The sequence below is a fragment of the Cibotium barometz genome, chromosome 7, assembly GCF_041138505.1.
Source record: "Cibotium barometz isolate CiBa-2024 chromosome 7, ASM4113850v1, whole genome shotgun sequence".
Classification (NCBI taxonomy): Eukaryota; Viridiplantae; Streptophyta; class Polypodiopsida; order Cyatheales; family Cibotiaceae; genus Cibotium; species Cibotium barometz.
In genome coordinates, this window is record NC_141052.1 from 12,616,632 (window position 1) to 12,625,467 (window position 8,836).

The following is an 8,836-nucleotide window of genomic DNA, read 5'->3' on the forward strand; positions in this document are numbered from 1 at the left end:
ACATATGTACTCCATGGCTATGTGTGTAGGCACATGTGTTTTCCCCCATGTTAGTATTAGGGGCTCTTAATGTCATGAATCAAGTAGGGTTTGCAAGGAACTCATACCCTAGAAGTTCACTTACTCACAAGGCAATAAACTAGCCATTGAGCTACCAAAACAATGGAGAATTTGGAGAAGTCTTGAGAAGGTATAAGAATTTGCGCTAGCCAACTCAACTCATCTAAATTTGTTCCAAGCTCCATACACGTAAGGAAATCTTCCATTTTCACCATTTTTAGTGGACTTCCAAATGCCACATGTTTGGTAGTATCCCATGCAATGGTGGGTCGTTGAGGTATGACCACCGATAGTAGCTAGAGAAGGTTTACTATATAGAGCTCGTGTGACATGGTTTTGGCCCTACGAGTAGGATACCATTGATGGATAGGGATGCCAAAGGATTGGGATTGGAGAAGGAGAAGCACCAAAGGAGTGGGAGAAAGAGGTTGTTATGATAGAGGTAAAGTTAAGGGGTCAAGATGGATGGCATTGTCTTCTTCTTCATTCCATAATGTGGATGGAGGGTTGACTGCACATTGACTAAGGTTTCTTGAGCATTTGCATGAGAAAAATCTCCTAGCTAAAAAAGACTAGCGATTCGGATCAATCTCCTCCCTAAAAAAGACTAGTGATTCGGATCTACACTGAGCCCATAGGCTTTGACATGGCCAACTCTATCACAATTTCCCATGAACACCACCTTCATTGCATGAGAGTCATAATGTCCATGCTTCTCTCTTTTACAAACAAAGTATGTGGGTGATCCAAAGACCTACCTACATATAGGTTAAGTTGGGCTTGTAGCAAAACCATTGTGCTCAAAGGTTATCTGTGGGAAAAGTGATGGTGTGGTTGATCCAATTCTAGAGGTAGCAGGTGGTCATAAACAGCATCCTCCTAGCATGTATGTGGAACACATGAGATCCTTAGCATTGAGTGATCCGCTTCGATGATTGTGTTCTTCCTCATTTTGCAACCTTGTAACAATATGGGGGGGTGTAGGGAACCATATACTGGTAATTAACGAATTGAACATATTCTCCACCATTTATCAATTTAGAGAACTTTCATTTTTGCACTCTAGCTAATTTTTAGCCCTTTGGTAGTAAACCTTGAAGTAATCCAGGACACTGGATTTATCTATTGAGAGAAAAGAAATTAGGGTATACTTGGTGAAATCATCAATAAAGGTTGTAAAGTATTTGGCTTTGATGAGAAAAAGAGTGCTCATTGGTCCATCAAGGTCAAATTCAACTAGTGCTTATTGGTCCACAAAGATCAAAATGAACTAGTTCAAAAGGTAGATTAGTCTTAGTGTTAGATCTTGGGAGGGTTTAATGAGGCTTATCATCGATACATAATTCACAAAGATCAATTGGAGTTAGTCGAAATTGAAAACCAGTATCCATATTATCAGATTTTCACCTCTTTAAGAACATGATGCCTTTGGCTTGGGTGGCCTAATCTATAATGCTAGTGAAAGGTTTTTCTCTGGGAGGACTGGCAACTACTAGAGCTTGTGTAGGGGTTGTCTGATTTCAATAGGGAAAAGTCTTCCAAGTTTAGGGAAATTTCTGTAGAAAATAATAGTAGATAATGCCATAAAGTACACGACAAGGAGGCTGGTTAGACGAGCATATGTATCACACTCGATAATGTAGACCAAAATATCAGACAATGCCATAAATTCCACAAGGATTAGCTTGGCATAACATTCATGCCTAGATAATACAACTCCAGTTTATCTAAAGTATACATACATAGATATATATATGTACTTATGTATGTAAACCTAAAGAGAGAGAGAGAGAGGGGTGTGTACAAACTGAGAGGAATGAAATGCGTTGTCATATACATGAGGGTTCTGAGGCTTAGAATTGAAAAGAAACCTTCTTAATCTTACATTTCTAAAGGCTTAAGGACATCAAAGCTCCAAGACCAACATGTTCCAAGGTGGAGCCACCCTTTTTGTTGAATGAAGGTGTAACAAGCAATTTGCCAAGATCTTCCACCACAACGACACACTATGATGTGATCGCATTTAAGAAACCATCATAAGAAAAGTCATGGGAGGCTTGGAGACTAGAAGAGCACATGAATTCACCACAAGGATCAACTAGTCTTGGCATAATAGTCGTGCATGAATCCACATGAATTCCCGGATATGTGTGTGTGTGTGTGTGTGTGTGTGTGTGAGAGAGAGAGAGAGAGAGAGAGAGAGAGAGAGAGGGGTGTGTACAAATTGATGAGGAATGAAATGCAATTAGATGCTTCAGAATCTTAATGGGTGGGTGCCTTTTCTACTACTTGACTGCGAGGATGGTCTTGTGATCGGAGGACCACATGAGGGTGAGTAGGGTGCCTTGCGAGAGGTCCGTCTTGTCGATGAAGCCGGCGACGTATTGGCCCTCCACGATGACGCCGATGCGGGTGTTGCTGCGAAGCTTGGCCAGGCGCCGGCTCTCCACCTGTGTGCCCTGCGTCGGGGGCAGCTCCGCCACGTCGGCCCCCCACACGGCGCCCGTCTTCCGCCGCAACGTCACAAGGGCGCCCGTCAGGTTGCGAAAATTTACCTCCATTCGAGTCATGCTTGCCAACTCTCTTGGGAGGACAGATGCATTAGATGATGATGATGGGGATGATGATGATGATGATGATGATGATGATGAGATGGCCTAGCTGCTGTGCCGGTAGAGTACTGCTGTTGGGGAGATCAAACAACTCCTTTAACTCGCGTCGTCGAGACCGCAGGCGACTAATTGAATTGAGAGCTCATCTCCTTCTAATAAGCGACTGCTTGAGAGGGAGAGGATTCTTGCGAGGGAAGTTACCGTGAGCTCGAAGAAAGCGCGTGCCTCGCCAACCTCTTGACTCCCATTGTGCTCGACACATTTCCAGATCGACACGCGGGGAGTTAAGAAAATGTGTGTGAGTATGTCATTTGCCATGTCATGTGAATTGATTATCCAGAGATACAAGCATAGATGAATTAGTTGGGCAAATATGTTATATAGTGTGTGATGTCAATCCATGATGGATGACTTTGGTGATTAACAATTGGGAAAAAACCCTTGGGTATCAAGGTCGTGGTGGCTAGAGCAATGCCATTGCAGTTCCTCATGAGAACGACCACCACTCCTTCCATGCGATCATGGTGGTAGGTGTAAGGTCCCTATCCTAGCTGGGCCAAGGGGATCCTTTCGATAAGCGGCTAAGCCGCTTGGTCTCCGATGATGACACCTCGATCTCTAAAAAACACGAGGATACGTACAAACGAAGGGAGCTAACTCTATCTCTTGTTGCAGGGGAAACATACTCAATCTATTCCTCCGATCGAGCGGCCCTCAATGTGCGTGATCAAGGATGGAACAAGTCCGCACTTGGTTCATAGAAGCAAATGCCTTCTTTCTCTTTTCTTTACGAGGCACGAACAGTAGCTTATGGTGCGAGCTATTACCGAGATGGTTCTCATTTTGATATTTTTGCCGTAGTGTCTACGAGATTTTGTATTGTTATTGGTCGCCCCATTTTGATGTATTCGGGCGTGGACCTATTGAGCCGTCCACTTTTGTTATATTGGGCATGGACTTATTTATTTGCACGTGAATTAGACCTTGGGGTTCTTTTTGTAATTATCCTTTAGTGGTTAAATAGGAACACTTTACTAAGCTTGTGTTAAAAGCAACCCCCATTTTTGTAAAGGGCAAGGCCATGCATAAGCATGCATCTATTTTTCGCTTATGGGCTATTTTTATTAATGAAGCATAAATACTCAAGAAGTGGAAGGAAGCCTCGGGGGGTTCACCTTTAAAAAATGTTGCATATCACGTGCGTTCAAGAGGTAATAAAAAACCCCCTCTACTTACATGTCACATGCTAATAAAATGACCCCTCTTTCTTAAGAAACTTACAACTTTTTTTCAAAATTGGATAAAAAAGCCCCTCCTGTATATGTAAACCTGTAACTTTTTGGAATTTAAATACCCCTCTTAGATGAACTGACGTGCTACACTTACATACTTTTAGGTGAACCCCCCGGGAAGGAAGCCGACACTTCTTAAGGGGGGATAGATTGCACCCAATGATTCTCTCTTGTGTTTTTATGCTATGTTATGCTTTTATGATATTTATTAATTTTTCGGTTATGGTAATTTGATTGAAGTGATGAACCAGTTGGTATTTGGTTAGACGGTGTGTCTCTCCATGATCCTAGTGGTTTCAGTGGTATCAGAGCAAAGGGGAAAGAGAAGGTGAAAAATATTGAGAAAAATCAAAGGGAGGAAGGCTTGCAAAAGAAAGAGATTTAAGCTAGGTGCAACTTTCTGGTTTCTATGAAAGAAGAAAAATTCAAGGGGTTTGGAGGCTTGGTTGAAGGTCTCTTTTTCAAGGTCACATCCAGTTCATAACCAAGGGGTAAAGACTTTACCCAAAGCTTAAACAAAGGCATAATACTAAGCTTAAGCAAAGCTTAAAGCTTAGCTTAAAACAAAGCTTAAGCAAAGCTTATCCAACGACTGCGAATTTTGGCCCATCAGGCTAGCCTGAAATTGCGAATGGTGCCTTCTTCTTTGCTTGGGAATTAGGCTCTCAGTTCTGCAACCAATTCGGGATCTGCTCCGTTAGATGCATCCGACGTGTTCTCTTGCATAAATCTTGTACCCTGTCTGAGGGGTTTTGTGGAAGATCTAGGGATTTTAATTTGCAACGGTGGAGGAAGCTTTGTAGAAATCAACGGTGGAGAAAAATTACATCTTTGCTTTACTCCAAAAGTTCTAAAAAGATTAGAGGAGATTTATACGCAAATCGTTTTCAAGCCAAAAATTCATCAAAATTAACCCGAATTTGTCTGAATTTAGCCGAAATATTTTTAGTTTCTTATTTTGGTTCAGCTCAAAAAATTACATCAATTCAAAGTTACGGGATTTTCAAATTTGGTTGTTTTATGCCTTCCCAAAGCTTAAATTCACTCTCGATTCTCAATATTTTTTTTCAAATGACCTTTCGACACTTCGAGGCTACTTCAAGCACTTTGGTGATTGTGTTGGATGGCCACACCACTTTTCTAATTGCCACGGGATTCATGATCTTCAAAATTATTACCACGAACGAAAAATCATATAAGTATTTCTAACTTTTTCCTATCTTTTATTTTTTATGTGGTTGATTTACCTGCACTTCCATCAATTCAAGAGTAACTCACAGCTTTGCAAGCACAATTGGTCAATGAAAGCACTCATAGACTTGCATTAGAAGATCGATTGGAATCATGTAAAAGGCATAAGCATGACATTGAAAAGGCGATAATGATGAGGATTCTATTCTTCGAACCGTGAAAGCAACTTTAGATGCTCAAACGGCTCGAAAAGAATCTCGCATTAGTCGCAAGGCTTTTTCTTTTCAGAATTTTGATGGAAAGAAGGATGCACGCACTCTTTTGGCTTGGCTTAGCCAATTCGATGACTATTTTTTGGAGAGAAATTTCTAGAGAAAGACAAGGTCAAGTGTGCTGCGAAGAGGCTGCGAATCATCTGATTCAGAATGCTGCTTTATGGTGGAATGCTACCAAGAATGGGTGACATAAACCTCGTACTTGGGATGATTTTTAACACAAAATTAAGAGACATTTTCTACCTCCTCAGTATAAGGCCAAAGCCCGACAGCATTGGGACACTCTTAGGCAGTTGAAAGGAGAGGATGTCCAAACTTACATTGAGAAATTTTGGAATGCTCTCATTCAAATGCAATCTATAGAAAAAGTACATGAAAAGCATCTTAAAAGGAAGTTTATCTCAGGAATAGATCCAAAGATTAGAGCGGAAACACCATATTAGATAATTTGGGAAAAATCCCATTCCCATTTGAAAAATGGGATCATGGGGTGAACTTGTCCAAAATTTTGCCAAAAGCCCCTCATGTGACATATCATTGGAAAGATCTCGAAGAGTAGAATCTAGATCTACAATCTCCGACAATTTGGAGTTGGCACGTTAAGATATATCCAAAATTAAATGGAGTAATTGATTCCCAAAATATGAGATTTTTTCTAAATTGTCTAATATTGACTTCAGAGGTTAATATGTTTCATCCTCGTACTCTTGCCTCTGCTAAATCTCTTGCTCTAAACTGTGAAAAGAAAAATGGTGTGCCCAGGTTCCAACAGGAGAATCATACTTCTAAATTCTCCAAAGATTCGACATCTTCTAGTGGTTTGCACAGGCATTGTTCATTCAAATCTTCATTCAAACGATCTTTTAACAAGGGTCAAGATCAAAGAAGCCAACAATTCAACAACAACAATAAAGTATAGATTGGCAACAATAGTAATGGAGCGAGTGGAGAACCAAAGAAGACAGATGTTCCAGATTCATTGACTCAAGATGAAAAAGCAAGCAATGTTCGATGTTACACTTGCCATCAGAGGGGACACTATGCTAATAAGTGTCCAAATGACAACAACAACAAGCCAATTGCACAACTTAACATGGTGGATGGAGATGAAGACACTGGCAGCACTAGAGACAATGATGATGCTTATGAGACGAGCGACGACTACGAGCCAGAGTCTGATGGTAACACATTCAATGGTAAATCTGATCTAGAAGGTACTTCTAACCTTGATCCTCATTCTTTTTCACCACATACTTTACGTAAAATGAAGGAAAAAATTCAAGATAAGGAAATCACAATCTTGCATGATGATGATAGTACACACGATTTTATTTCAGAACGTCTTGTACATGCTCTTCATCTTGACATGATTCCTTCTCGTTTTAAAGTAAAGGCTGCTCTTCAAAACCAAAAGTATAATTGCACTAAGAAAGTGAAGAATCTTGCTTTTTCTATTGCACAATTTTCGGATCAACGTACTGTCTTAGTAGCACATTTGCATGGTATTGACATGATTTTGGGAATGCCTTTTCGTCATGAGTACACACCACATATTGATTATGCAACACACACAATGTATTTTGTACATCATGGTAAGAATGTTTGTTTACACGGAATTTCTGAAGGTAAGGATCAACCACTTTCGAGCCATACTCAGGCCAAAAGGGCTTTGTGAAAGAGGGAGAAAACTTTTTTAATTTTGGTTAACGAGCTTAGTGCTCAAGAACCACCTCCTAGGGATACATCCCATGAATCTTTCATTTCCAAATTCTCTGACTGCTTTCTCAATGAGTTACCTCCTGGACTCCCTAGATCACGTCCTGAAGATCATTACACAGACATTATTCCTAGTAGTGCACTGCCTTGTAGAGCACCTTATAGAGTTAACCCTATCGAGCAAAGAGAAATTCAGACTCAAATCAAGGAATTACTTTCTCGGGGACTTATCACACCAAGTAGTTCACCATATGGAGCACCAATTCTTCTTGTAAAAAAAGAAAAATGATACTAATCGTATGTGTGTAGACTACAGGGCTCTCAACAAGAACACTATCAAGAATAGATTTCCAATTCCTAGAGTTGATGATCTACTTGATAAATTAAAGGGAGCCAGCATCTTTAGCAAAATTGACCTAAAATCTGGATATCATAAAGTAAGAATGGCCGAGCAAGATATCTATAAAACTGCTTTCAAAACTCAGACTGGTCACTTTGAGTTTTTAGTGATGCCATTCGGTCTTACTAATGCTCTTGCGACTTTTAGTCGTATGATGAATATGATCTTTCTTGAACATCAAAACTTTGTGGTTATCTTTTTCGATGATATCTTAGTGAGGCCACACAAGAAGAAACACAATAGATGACTCCTCCTCAAAGCCCACTTAGCTAATATTCAAAAACCTATCTCTACTCAAGGATTCTACTATGACAGACACACCTGCAGGGATGGAGCCTGAGACAGCAATAGAAGCAGTGCCAGATGAATTCCGAGAGCTTGAAATAGCAACTTCGCTCCTAGTGCAAGATCCAACAGGGCCACTGGATACAGGTAAAAGATCAAGAGATGAAGATACATCTAGTCCGAGAAAAAGAAGGCATCTAGAGGATGAAGAAAGAATACCACAGCTGTCATTCATACAGAATATATACTATGAATAGTTCATGTAGTATAATGTGGAAGGTCTGGATGAGTTACTGAATCTGCCGCATGCTAGATTGGAAGGGGCAGCGAGCACAAGTGCATCACTTTGGGAGCACGAGCAACGAGTATGGTGGTGCCATCTGCTCACAACACATAAGCTTCATGATCGTAATGCTACCCTTTGGAAGCAAGTTCAAGAGTCCAACACACAAGTACAGACCTTAAAAGAACACTTGACAACAGAGGCCACACATCGAGATGTAATCATGAAGAGTTTATAGGCCATAGAGGAGAAAGAGGCCAGCTACCAAGCGCTAGAAAACAGTAATTTGGTAATCAGCCAAACTATTGTCTAGAGAATTAAAGAGAATATAGATATGAAGGATTAACTGGAGCAGGCTAAGGAGCAACTTCAGAAGGAAGTTACCCACAACCATGAGCTAAAAGCCATTCATGCCCAGCAGATACAAGAGCTCCACCATACGTCCCTGGCAAAAGAAGAGGAGCTACAAAGCCAAATCCAGACGTTATGCTTAATTCTAAAGGAAGCCAAAAGTAGAGCTACCCACTTGCAAGAAAGGGAACAGATTAACAAGGCACATGTAGAGAAGGTGAGAGCCCTTAACAATACCATTAGTGCCAATCAAGTTGAGATGCAGAGAATGGTGATTGCACACCAAGAGGAAATGGTGCAAGTCACCCAATAGTTACAAGACAGTCAAAGACTAGCTAGTGAAAGACTTCAAAGAATCACAAGAGCTTAGG